The following is a 14223-nucleotide window of genomic DNA, read 5'->3' as shown; positions in this document are numbered from 1 at the left end:
AGAGCCGGGAATCAGGGAAGCAGGGAAGCAAGGTCCTGTCCCCTAAGGAGATACACCTGGTGGGACCCAGAAGAAGAGACTTCTCCATGGTGGCTCTCTCTCTCTGGAACATCATCCCCCCAGAGATTAGAATGGCCCCCACTCTGATTCTCTTCCGCAAGGCACTGAAGACCTGGTTCTGCCAGTGGGCCAGGGGGATCCAGTGCAGGATGGAGCCCCTTAAATGGCTGGTATGAATATATGTTGTCACCGGGGTGAAGGAAGTGGTGGCTTATTCTTTTATTATATAGATATATAGATATTTGTTTTCTTAAGTTTTCGTGGGTACTTACATGTATGGTATTCAGCTTTGTTGGGTATTTTCCCACGTCATTGTAGTTGTGCTTTTAAAGTTGTAGCAGCGTTTGGCAGAATCTCATCTGCCATCATCAGGCTTCTGTATTGTGTTCGTCTGTGAGTCAGACGTTTACAGTAAAAACTCACAGACGAACACAGTACAGAAGCCTGATTATGGCAGATGAGATTCTGCCGAAACGTTGCTACAACTTTAAAAGCACAACTACAATGACGTGGGAAAATACCCGAACAAAGCTGAATACCATATATAGATATATAGATATATACCTTGTTTCTCACAAAATAAGGCCAGGCCTTATTTTTTTTGAGCCCGAAAAAACAGCTAGGATGTCTTTTTGGGGGTAAACTAATTTCTCCCCCCGCACCAGCTCCATCTCCAACAACAGCATCTGAGTCGCTCCCGCTTTTCCCCCGTCCCTGTAACAACAGGAAAAAAAAGATTTTGAGGTACCTGGGAGCGCCACGCGCTGCGTTTTGGTTTAATCCCGAGCGGCTGGGTGGGCATGAGAAGAGCCGAGCGAGCGTCTTTGTTGCTGCTACCCTTGGTGCTCCAGCCTCGGGCTCTGCAAGTTTGCAAAAGTCCCGGTGCGCAGCCCATTCCTGCATTCCAAGCGCCCAGGCCGAGCTGCAGCTGTCCCTCTCTCACCAGCGCTATCTCCAATAACAGCGGCAGCAGCGGCGGGAACCGTGGAAGTTACGGAGGCGGCTCCCCCACCTGAGAAGCGGCTGAAACGCTGCCGGATATCCACGCCGACACCGCCCGCCAGCTGACCCGGGAAAGGGAGGGGTAAGGGAGTCCTCTGTGCTCCACCATGATTGGCTGTTAGGAGCGGCTGATGGTGAGGCGTAGCTGCCCGTGGGGGACTCCTAATGGCAAGTTCCCCCCCCCCGCCTTCCCCCCCCAATTTCGCATGTTTTAAACTAGGCCTAAATTTGGGGGGAGGAGCTTAATTTTATTTTATGCCTAGAAAACACGCTGGGTCTTCCTATTGGGGGGCGCGTATTGTTGGAGAAACACGGTATGTTTTCGTAGATTTTCACGGGTACAGGTATGCAGGTCTTGGTGTGTTCGGGTCTTTTCCCATGTAAGATTGAGAGTATCTTGGTGATGTTTCGATGAGGTCCCACTCACCATCTTCAGGCTGGTGCTTTCGGCTTCATGCTTGTGCAAGCAAAGCATGATTGGAGCTGCCATCTCTCTATAAATACTGATGGGGAGGTGTGGTGTGCTGGCTCTGTTGTAAGTGGGCTGATTGGCTGTGTTGTTATTTCTCAATTGGTTGATGGAGTTGATGTTTGCATCTGCCACCTTGAGTCGTCCTGTGCGAGTAGGAAGCAATATAAATTTTCCAAATAAATAAATACATCTTCTGCTTTGCAACAATTCATATACATTATTTACATTGCCACCTTTCATCCAGCTAAAATTCCAACACGGAGTGCAACGAAACGTGTGCCATTGAGGGCTTTTAAGTAAGATAAGAACACCTGACACCACGCTGGTTTAGCGGGAGGCACCCGAAGGCTTCTTTGATGGCTAATGTGCCTAAGGCCAGTAAGAAACCTGTAGCAAAGGCTGTAAAGATTAAACTCATCACAATTTAAAGATACAAATAAAAAAGCGATTAAAAACAAAATGTCCTGACAGTGAGAACAATTAATCGGTGGAACGGCTTTCCTCCGGAAGTTGTGTGTGCTCCATCACTGGAGGCTTTCAAGAAGAGACTGGACAACCCATTGGTCTGGAATGGTTTAGGGCAGTGGTGGCTAACCTTTTTGGGCTCCTGGGCCGATAATTGCGCACGCTCTTGCCTGCTCAGGCTCGCGTGCCATCACCCAGAAGGCAATGAGCGTGGGTCCCCCCCATGCCTCCTGCAACCCACGTGACTCACGTGACCCATGCTTCTACGCATGTGCACACGACCCCCCCATGCACCATGTGCTTCTGCGCATGCGTGGATGTGTCCTGTGTGCTGCCGTGCCCCCACACATGTGCGCCAGATACCTGACAATCAGCTGTTGGGTGGGTGGCGTGTGAGCAGGCACAGTAGACCTTTTCTGGGCAAGTGCTCACGTGCCGTCAGTACCATAGGGTCGCCACCACAGGTATGGGGTCTCCTTCTTGAGAAGGGAATGGGCCGCTAGAAGACCTCCCAGGTCCCTTCCAACCCTACGATTAATTTTGAGGGGTGGAAATCTTTCTTCCTCTTCTTCCACCTACATTTTAATGTTGCTCATTATCTGTGCTTATTATCTTCTCATTGGTTTATTATTATTATTATTATTATTATTATTATTATTATTATTATTATTATTATTATTATTATACACAAAAATGATGGTGTACACAGCAAATGAGATGACTATGCTGGGTTTCATATCACAAATCACTAGTTGAACACTTTCCAAGCGTTTAGGACTGTGTGATGTATCAGCAGGTTATGTGAGCAGATCCCAGTAAGGTGGCCTTCTGCAGCTGACCAATGGTGATTTTGTCAGCGCCAATTGTTTCTAAGTGCTTACCTAGGTCTTTAGGCACACCAGCACCCAGTGTGCCGAGTACCACTGGAACCACCTGCACTGGTTTATGCCAGTCTCTGCAGTTCGATTCTCAAGTCCTGATATCTGGTGACTTTTTCAAGTTGTTTCTCGTCAATTCTGCTATCACCAGGTATGGCAATGTTGACGGTCCACACTTTCTCCACAATCGTGATATCCGGGGTGTTGTGTTCCAAAACTTTCTCAGTCTGTATTTGGAAGTCCCACAGTAGTTTTGCATGCTCATTTTCGACCACTTTTTCAGACTTATGATCCCACCAGTTCTTTGCTACAGGCAGATGGTAGTTGTGACACAAGTTCCAGTGGACCATCTGAGCGACTGTGTTGTGATATTGTTTGTAGTCAGTCTGAATGATTGTCTTGCAACAGCTCAGTATGTGATTGATGGTTTCATCCACTTCTTTGCAGAGTCTGCATTTGGGGTCATCAGCAGATTTTTCTATTCTGGCTTTGATTGCATTCATTCTGCTGGCTTGTTCTTAGGCTGCAAGAATCAGGCCTTCTGTCTCTTTCTTCAGTGTTCCGTTGGTCAGCCATAACCATTATTATTATTATTATTATTATTATTATTATTATTATTATTATTATTATTATTATTATTATTATTATTATTATCTTTTCTAAAGCATCAGAAGCCAAGGCAAGAAACCATGGATGGAGACTAGGGAGAGAAACAAGCTAGAAATAAGGGAGAAATTTCCTGACAGTGAAAACCATTTTACCAGTGGATGGCTTTGCTTTCAAGAGTTGTGGGTACTCCAAAATCCCTGGCAACCCTATTATTCTATGTTCTATATTCTAAAATGTGCAAAAGTTTTCCCCAGCCTTGGGGAGGGAACCGCTTTGCCCTTTCCTTTGCATGCATGATAGGAAGGAAGAGATGAGATTGAAACAGTTAAAACGAGATCTGCCTTTTTTTAGCCTTCTGAGTGTCACGAAGAACTGGCTTCTCCCCCAAGGTTTGGGGTTAAAGATTGGGGTGGAGTTGGGAGACTGGCCTGCTACATTGGAGGTAGGGGAGAAGGGCTTTAAAAAAAATCCTTATTTTTTTTATGGATTGTTGTGAGCCACCATCACTGCATGAGATGGAAGGCCATAAACATCCAGTAAATAAATAAGATAAATCAGTAAACTTCTGAGCACTTGCTCCTGTTTTGGCAAAGCGGCACGCATTGTGTAAATCCTCTCTATGTTTTCGATCTGATGGTTGCGTATTTCTTTTTTCTTAATATTTATTATGACTCAGAAATGCATTTCTCCCTCTGCCTCTCTCACTTTGTATTTGGATGCTTTGGAAAACAAAATATTTAAACGAGTGCAAGAGACGACATGAAAACAGAAAAAAGGAGTAGAATGCAGATAAATAAACAAGAGTTTTAAAAAAAACTCTCTTGGAGGTCATAGCTTTATGAAAGATCATTAATTTGTGATGAATCTTTAAATATTTTAATATGCATATATACACTCATGTGTGTATTTGTGTATGTTGTATTGTTAACCTAGTTTGGCAATGAAATGTCTGTAAGAAAACAGCCGAGTTCAGATAACACCAATAACAACTTTCATAAAAGCCTGGAAAACCTTTATGGGCTTTTCACTGAAAATGGGTGAAAATGAATTGACGATTTCAGAATTTATCGATTAAAAATGGAAACACAACAGGCAATTTGGGAAGATGGTAATGATTACAATTTTGCAAAGCAAATCAGAAATGTCTTCAGACATTTTTTCTTTCTTTTTTCTTTCCTTAACCTTTGCTGAGTCTCACTTTTGCTTTTATCTTTTCCTAACTTCTTCTTAATTCTTTATGCTTCTGTAGGTTTTAGTCCCATGAAATATTTTTGTTGTTGTTAAACATTACTGGTAGATATTAAAAAAAAAAAAGGAACAGGAAGAAGAACGATAACTAAAGCAACGTTCGGATAAAAGAAATCTGAGTCCAGAGCAGAAATGTAATTTGAAAAAGCGTCTCAGACGATTCTCATGAAGATAAAGAGAGGGAGGCACATTCAGACTTGCACGATTCTGTTACCATAACTTTATAATAAAAATTTGTTTTAATATTCAGAGCTAGGAAACCATAACATTATTATTCTGGAAATCATAATAATTTCCTAGTCTGGCTGACTTTGAAGTCAGGTCTATATAAACCAGGTGTCGGCAGCCTTAAACACTCAAAGAACCACAAAGGTCCTAACTGGAAGCCCCCCATTCAATTCTGGAGCTGACTGGAAGTCCAATTCCCCCACCATAGAGTCTCCTCCTAGTGCAGTGTCCTTTTTTCCCCTCTGCCAACTGGAAGACCAGTTCCCCAACCATAGAGTCTCCTCCTAGCGCGGCGTCCTTTTTCCCCCTCTGCCGACCAGAAGACCAGTTCCCCCACCATAGAGTCTCCTCCTAGCACAGCGTCCTTTTTCCCCTCTGCCGACTGGAAGACCAGTTCCCCCACCATAGAGTCTTCCTCCTAGTGTGGCATCCTTTTTCCCCCTCTGCTGACCGGAAGTCCAGTTCCCCCACCAGAGAGTCCTTTTTCCTCTACCTGTCCTAACCGAAAGCCCTATCAATTGTGGAGCCGACTGGTGACAGGGGCCACAGCAGAGGAATGAAAGAGCCACATGCGGCTCCAGAGCCACGGGTTGCTGACCCTCTAATATAAACCATGTGAAATGGAGCTGTAGAAATATCACAGAAAAACCTCATCAATGTATTTGATAATGATCAAAACATAAAGATCTTTGGGGAAAAGATGCTTCAAACACAAAGAACACAGAAGGCTGTAGATCTGTTCCTTGTTTTTGAAGGGCGTGGGAATTCTTAGGAAAGTTTTCATTTGCTAGCAAGGACTCAAACTGGAATAGGCTTTAAATGCATATAAAGAGGATTCCTTGAATTAAAAGAAGGAACGACAAAGTCGCAGGAGGTTAATTAGGAAGGACAAATAAAGGCATGTACGGAACAAAGAAAGAAATACTTTCTTTGTTATGGTTTAGTTTTGGAATAATAAACTGCAGGGCAAGGTGCGACTTTGGGATTTATCGCACAAGTACAACATGAGGCAGCCTCGTGCACAATTACCAAGTGATAATTGATCATCACCCCAATGACTGTACAAAATATGTATAAATATGTACAAATATCACACTTGGTTGTGTGTGTATAAGTACATTATAAATATGTATAAAACCATATACATGGAATGGCCTATAAAACCTTCCCCGCCCTTGTTAGGTAATTAAAAATATCCTGTTCCCGCTCAGCTGGCCAATGTTTCCACTTTAAAAGCCTTTCCCACCTTATGACTGATGCCAACCAACGCAGGATTTTCCTCTGGAGATTGTTTACTGGTGTTTGCCCACAGGCTGTGCTACCAAAAGGAAAGGCATTCTTAGAACATTCCTGCCTGGGCTCTTTGGAGGAGGAAAAGAAATTTTATTTTAGACCCAGTTCTGATGTGTGGATTGGGACCTCACCCCGAGGCAGTCAAGAAAGTCCTGGACCTGTTTTGTATAAGGAGGGCTAAGGTAGACCAGACAAGGAAACCAATGGCATTTAGATCAGAACCAAGTGCATTGTAAAGATTTCTTTGTTTGTGATCTACCTTTATTATTCTTGCAAATAACTCAAGGCAACAAAACGTATCCGATATGCCTTTCTCCTCCTATGTTCCTCACAATAAACAAACCTGTGAGGTAGGTTGGGTTGAGAGATAGTGGGACTAGAATTCAGCAACCCCTGGTTTCTAGGCCAGAATCTTCACCACTACCCTACCATGAGGAGCGTAGAGTAGAACAGAACAAAATATGAAATAGAGTAGAACAGAACAGAATATGGAATAGACTAGACTAGACTAAAGGTAAAGATTCCCCTCACACATACGGGCTAGTCGTTTCCAGCTCTAGGGAGCAGTGCTCATCTCTGTTACAAAGCTAAAGAGCCAGCGCTGTCTGAAGACGTCTCCGTGGTCATGTTACCTGCATGGCTAAACGCCGAAGGCGCACGGAATGCTGTTCCCTTCCCACCCAAGTGGTCCCTATTTTTCTACTTGCATTTTTTATGTGCTTTCAAACTGCTAGGTTGGCAGAAGCTGGGACAAGTAACAGGAGCTCACTCCATTACGCAGTGCTAGGGATTCAAACCGCTGAACTGCCAACCTTCTGATCAACAAAGCTCAGCGTCGTAGCCACTGAACCACTGCTTCACTACACTAGACTAGAATAAATAGAGTAGAGTAGGGTAGGATAGGCTAGGGTAGAGTAGATTAGAGTATATACTATATTTAACCATGTTTCGAGGCTAATTGTCTTACTCCCCAAGGGGAATATTTATAAGTGGGGAAGCTGGAGAACTAACCATGTTACAGTTATGGGCTCTTAGAAAGCCGCAAATCATTCTACGCATGAAGTGCAGGTAAAATCTGCTGCCATGGACTTCAGAATTAATTTGTTAAATGTTCTGCTGGTTTCTTAGAGGATCCCTGATTCTATAATTGGGGAGAATGCAGTTGCACTGCACTACACAAAGTTGAATCAGTGATGTTTTGCAGCTGGCGAGCAGAGCTCAAAAGCAAGGGGAAAAAAAGCAGACAGGAGGCACTATATTTAGAAAAAAAATGGGAAATGCGTTGGTCTCCTCCCTTGTAGACTCCCAAGCTTTGATGTCCTTTGGCATCTCCCTTTGAACAAGTCAACGAAGAGCAAAACAAAAAAAAGCCAGGTACACAGTCCCAGCATTGCTGGACATGTGAAGCATTTTGTCATTAAAAAGGACCCTAAAATTAGGAACTCGAGAGCAGTGTTTCTCAACCGTGGCAGCTTTCAAGAGGTGTGGGCTTCCAATCCTAGAATTCCCCAGCCAGCATGAAAGAATAATATTCACAATTATTTTGGTTGCCCCCTGCTTGGATTAGAAATAAAATTCTGAGAATCAAGTTATGTCGGTTGACTTTCAAAGCTTTCAAAGATGATGAAAGGGATGAAGGCAATTGTCCATCATTTGAGATGGGTCAAGTCATAAAACGGGTACTCTAGAGATTATGGGATGATACTTCATCGATTTTACAATGTACTAATAAAATCTTAAAATTCTGCCCAAGTTTTCATCTGTTACGCCATTATACTGGTGTTTTTCAATCTTGGCAACTTTAAGATGGGTGGACTTCAATTCCCAGAATACCCCAGCCAGCTCTCAGATACAAACTGGCAGGGGAATTCTGGGAGTTGATGTCCACCCATCTTAAAGCTGCCCAGGTTGAAAAACACTACTCTAGACATGCCATTCATTTCTCAAGAATCAACTTTTCTTTCAAAAGGAGACAGATAAATGTGATCTGTTCTTTTTTTTGGCACCCATTTTGCTCCAAACTTCCCCCCAAATCAATCACTTCCATCTATTCCCGCCCAAACACCACCCTCAGTTTTGATGGAGCAGTAGCCGCAGGCCGACGTGAACCAAAGACGGAAGCTGAGCGGAGAAATTCAGAGTCCTTAACCCTGCTGCATCAACGGGGCTTAATTTAAACATTTCCTAATGTTGTTCTCTGGAGTTTTTAAAGAGGCGTTGTTGGAAATCAATGAGTTGCATCATTTGCAAAGAAAAACAAATTTGGCTTCAAGATTGAACAAGGGAGGAGACCAGGAGTGGGGAGTTAAACAGGACAGGACAAGCCTAAAGTGCAACAGACTAAAGGAAAAAAAATGCAAGATAAAGTAACAGAGCTGAGGTGTTTTTTTTTCTGAGGCTTCCAGTTCTAAGGCTAAATTGTTGGGACTTGTCGGCTTTCACACTTCAGCTGCATTGTGCTGACTTTTTCCAGCATGCTTAGAAGTGATAGAATAACAAAGCTGGAAGGTCTTCTAATCTAGCCCTCTGCTCACGGAGGAGACCCTTATACCATTCCAGATGAACAGCTGTCCAATTTGTTCTGGAAAACTTCCAGTGATGGTGTGCTGTCCCAGCCAGTCTATGGGAATTGGATAGTTACTTAGGAATTATGAGCTGTTCCCTTAAGGGAATGCATCATGGTAAATGTAGTTAAAGGTATCCTGGGAAATGTATTCACTATCACGTGACCACATCTGTAATCCTGATTGGTCACTGAATTGACCTCGATGGGTTGGAGGAGTTTTCCTCACTTTTGCCTGAACTCTCTAACTCATGGCAACTTCTTTCTGTCACTACGAGATGGGTTAGGAGATAACCATCTTTTACTACAAGGCAGATATACAAAGGATTGGTCATTAAAGAAGAACTTCATCACAAACGTGAGTTACGTTGAGGATACCTAATATAATCCAATAAAAGAAAGTTTGTATGGAAGAATTTGTAGAGTTATTCTATCTGTCTTTATATTCAGCACGTGAATCAAAGGACAGAATAGTAAAATGATAGTGATCTTTCTCTCCCATATTTCATCCCATTGTAGTAAATATGCTAGAAGGAGGCTGAGTTCAGGCAAGAGAGTGAAGGGACCTCCCACCATCCCAACAAAGGGTCAGTTCAGTGACCAATCAGGATTACAGATGTGGTCACGTGACATGGACTACATTTCCCAGGATACCTTTAACTACATTTACCATGATGCATTCCCTTAAGGGAACAGCTCATAATTCCTAAGTAACTATCCAATTCCCATAGACTGGCTGGGACAGCACAGATGGAGTGCTTACAACTGATGGATCATTCTGTCAAGAAATTTCTCCTTAGTTTTAGGTTGGATCTCTCTCTCTCTTTTGCATTGCCCTCAGGTGCTTTGTTTGGAGAATAGGTCAACCCCCTTCTCTCTATGACAGCCTCTCAAGTACTGGAAGCCATTCATCATGTCACCCCTAGTCCTTCTCTTCATTAGACTAGAGCATCCCGGACATAAACTGTTTCAACTCCTTCCCTCAAAACAACGCTATAGAGCCCTGCACACCAGAACAACTAGACACAAGGACAGTTTTTTCCCCAAATGCCCTCACTCTGCTAAACAAATATTTCCCTCAACACTGTTCAACTATTACAAAGTCTGCACTACTATCACTGTTAACCTTCTCATCACTCTTTATCACCCATCCCCTCCCACTTGTGACTGTATGACTGTAACTTTGTCGCTTGTATCCTTATATGGACTTTTTCCTAGTATTGTTTGATTGCTTATTGTACCCTCTGACTAAGATTAAGTAAGTGTTGTACCTGATGATTCTTGACGAATGTACCTTTTTTATGTACACTGAGAGTATTTACACCAAGACAAATTCTTTGTGTGTCCAATCACACTTGGCCAATAAAAGTATTCTATTCTATTCTACCCAGTTCCTGCAAAGGTTCATCCTGTGTTTTAACCTCCAGAGGCCTTATCGTCTTCTTTTATCTTTTCTGCACTCTTTCTAGGGTCTCAACATATATATATATATATATATATATATATATATATATATATATATATATATATATATATATGTATATGTATATGTATATGTATATGTATATGTATATGTATATGTATATGTATATGTATATGTATATGTATATGTATATGTATATGTATATGTATATATATATATATGGATCTTTGTTATTTGGGTTTTCTCCTGCGTAAATTGGAAGTATCTAGGTGACGTTGATGAAGTCTCATTCATCATCTTCAGGCTTGTGTCTTTGGCTTTGTGCTTCTCACATTACTCCGAGAAGCACAAAGCCAAAGACACAAGCCTGAAGATGATGAATGAGACTTCATCAAAACTCACCTAGATACTTCCAATTTTACGCGGAGAAAACCCGAATAACCAAGATCCATATATATATATATATATATATATATATATATATATATATATATATATATATATATATATATATATATATATATATGTGTGTGTGTGTGTGTGTGTGTGTGTGTGTATATCTATCTATCTATCTATCTATCTATCTATCTATCTATCTATCTATCTATCTATCTATCGTATCATGATGACCAGAACTGGATACAGCATTCCAAGTGTGGTCTTATAAAGTGGCACTATCCATTCATGTGGTCTTGATACTATCCCTCTGTTGATGTTTGTCTCTATGCAAGTAGGTGTTGTGGCCCGACAGTGGCCAGTGGAGCTGGCAGCAGATTCAGACAGTGAGAAGGTTGGGGAGGAGCGTGGGCCAGTCATGGAGTCTGGGGAAGGCTCTGATGAGGGCTCTGGGGCCAGGGCCGTCCGACAGTTATCAGCTGTCTTTGGAGTCAGACATCAGTGAGGCAGAAGAACAGCTGGAGCCTGTTCCCAATGTGCGCATGCACACAGTTACCAGATGAAGGGAACAGCTGAGGAACAAGGGCTGACTTGGGAGGAAAGCCACGGGTGGATGGTGAATGGCCCCTCCCATAGGGGATAAAGAGGAAGTTTTCTGTCTTGCATCTTCCCCACCTTATCCAGAAGACCTGCCTGAGGCTGGCTGCATCCTGAGATTTAGTTACACCTTGCCAAGTATTGTGAATGTTCTGAAAGGTACCAGCCTGGTTACTCTCCCAGCCTGATAACAGTCTGTAATTGGGAACTATCTTGAAAGACTTTGTTGGAGGGGAAATTCATTGTAAATCAAATAAAAGGGGTTTATCGGGATGAGGACTCGGATTCCTGCTGTTGGGAGAAGCCTAGGTCAGAACAGTAGGCAGGCGTGTGCTACCTATGGATGTATTTATTTATTTGTTTGTTTGTTTATTTATTTATTTATTTATTATAAAATTTCTCTACCTCCCAACTCGCTATGGTTTTTTTAAAAAAACCATAACAATCCTTATAAAAATATACAAATTAAGAGAGAGTGCCTTCAAGCCACCAAACACACCCAGCATTGGGTATCATTTTTGGATTCCCTAGGCCAGTTGACCGAGCCAGGTTGGGTTTTTTTTTTTTTTTATTAAGGATTTTATTAAAAGCCATCACATAATATAAAATAAAGATGATAGAAAAATGAGGAAGGGGGAGGAGAGGGGGAAGAGAGGGGTGGATACAGCAGAAAAGAAAAGAAAAGAAAAGAAAAGAAAAGGAAAGAAAAGAAAAGAAAAGAAAAGAAAAGAAAAAAAAGCATCAGCTTCTTATTTTTCTCAGGGCAATAAAGTCCAGAATAAAACCTCAGCTGCAACTCTCTACTTTATTAACCTTAACAACTACAAGCCATTTCTATAACAATGAACTGTGTTAATCAGCAAAACTCAACGTCAAAGGCTCATTCCCCCCCCCTCCCCCCCAGTCTCCAGCACAAAGTCCAGAAACAATTTTCAATGAGAAACAAAGCTGGATATGTTCTTTTCTCTAACCAAAGCAGTCGATTTTGCCATTCCTGTTAGCTGCACAGAAGAACCTAACCCGGCTGTTTGTACTGAGCTGAGTCAGCAAGTGATCAGGTGCAAGTAGGAACAATGTACAGATCAGAAACAATGTGGTACCTTTTCTCTGGATCATATTAGATACAATCACTCTGCGCTTTTACTCTAGCAATGATTTCCCAGTTTTCATATGGAGGGTTTTTCCTCCCCTTCCCCTCTTCTTCCTTTCCTTTCCTTCCTTTCCCTTCCCTTCATCCTTCCCTTCCCTTCATATCTTCTTCTTTCCTTTCCTTTCCTTTCCTTCCTTCCTTCCCTTCCTTCCCTTCCTTCATCCTTCCTCTTTTCCTTTCCTTCCTTCATATCTTCTTCTTTCCTTTCCTTTCCTTCCTTTCCTTTCCTTTCCTTTCCTTTCCTTTCCTTCCCTTCCCTTCCCTTCCTTCATCCTTCCCTTCCTTCCCTTCCCTTCCCTTCCCTTCATCTTTTCCTTTCCTTCCCTTCATATCTTCTTCTTTTCCTTTCCTTTCCTTTCCTTTCCTTTCCTTTCCTTTCCTTTCCTTTCCTTTCCTTCCCTTCCCTTCCCTTCATCCTTTCCTTTCCTTCCCTTCCCTTCATCCTTTCCTTCCCTTCCCTTCCCTTCATATCTTCTTCTTTTCCTTTCCTTTCTTTCCCCTCCCCTCCTCTCCTCCTCTTCTCTCTTCTCCTCTCCTCTCTCCTCTCCTCCCTGCCCTTCCCTCTCCTTTGCACCCACATCATTCTTCTTGAAAATCCAGCCATCGAAATGGTGAGCCTTGTGCAGTCCTCCAGACCTACAGTTCTTTCTCAATGGGGACGAACCTTTTCTGAAAACCTTGCTCTGTGTGTAATGGGAAACAGGCTTGGTTAATAATTCCTGGTAAGATAAATAGGAGTTTTGCAATGATATCTCTCTCTGAAGGCTGTGCATGTAGTATATGGAACACTTAAGAGAGATAATTGGTTTCAAATTTCCACAGATTGTGGGGAAAAGAGTTCAAAAAAGCCTTGAATGGAAAATTAAATTGCGGTGAGTCTATAGTAGGTTACACCACTAATGTGAACCTTGGCAACTTTAAGATGTGTCCGCTTCAATTTCCAGAATTATCCGGTCATCCAATGCTGGCTGGGGAACTCTAGGAATTGTACTTCAGGCGTCTTAAAGTTGCCAAGGGTGAGAAACTCTGCATTAGAAGGTGTATCAGGGTCGAGACCAACAGAAAAATTTATGCATTCATTGCAGTGGTAGGATTAAAAAAAAATTGCTACTGGTTCTGTGGGCATGGCTTGGTGGGCGTGGCTTGGCTTGGTGGGTGTGGCCTAGTGGACGTGGCAGGGGAAGGATATTGCAAAATCCCCATTCCCTCCCCACCCCACTAACCTGCTTTCCAGCTCTGTTCTCCTGTGCAGGGCAACCAAAGAAGACCCAGCCGATCAGCTGGGACTCAATGGGAAGCAGAGAATAGATGGGGTTGGCAGGGCCAGTCAGAGGTGGGATTGGCCGGTTCTCTGAACTACTCAAAATTTCCGCTACTGGTTCTCCAGAACTGGTCAGAACCTGTTGAATACCACCTCTGATTCAATGCATTTCTAGTTCATCGAATATCAAGAGTTGGATATTAGCTCTGGGAAGCATATCATACACGCATAAACACGCATGCAAATATTTTAAAACATAGAACAATAAGGATTAAAAAAATTCAGGAGCCACAGTTATTAAACTGGGACAATAAACGATGCAGAAGGGTTTAATGGTAAAGTGGGAAAAAAAACATTCACCAAAACATGTTTTTTTCCAAATGTCTGGAAAAATAAACAGGTCTTAAAGTGATATTACATGGCCCCCAACGAAGACACCTCCTCAGGGAATGTAGTTTTTGGACAGGGTGCCACCATTGACCCAGCATGCTTCCAAACCCCAAATGACATTCAAGAAAAAAAGTATATCTGAAGAACATTTGTTGGCATTCTTATTATTTTGCATTTAGAAATCCTAA

The sequence above is a fragment of the Notechis scutatus genome, chromosome 12 (genome assembly GCF_049901735.1).
Source record: "Notechis scutatus isolate UNSWTSFEM ecotype Mainland chromosome 12, rNotScu1.2, whole genome shotgun sequence".
Taxonomy (NCBI): domain Eukaryota; kingdom Metazoa; phylum Chordata; class Lepidosauria; order Squamata; family Elapidae; genus Notechis; species Notechis scutatus.
This window is presented reverse-complemented; position numbering follows the sequence as displayed.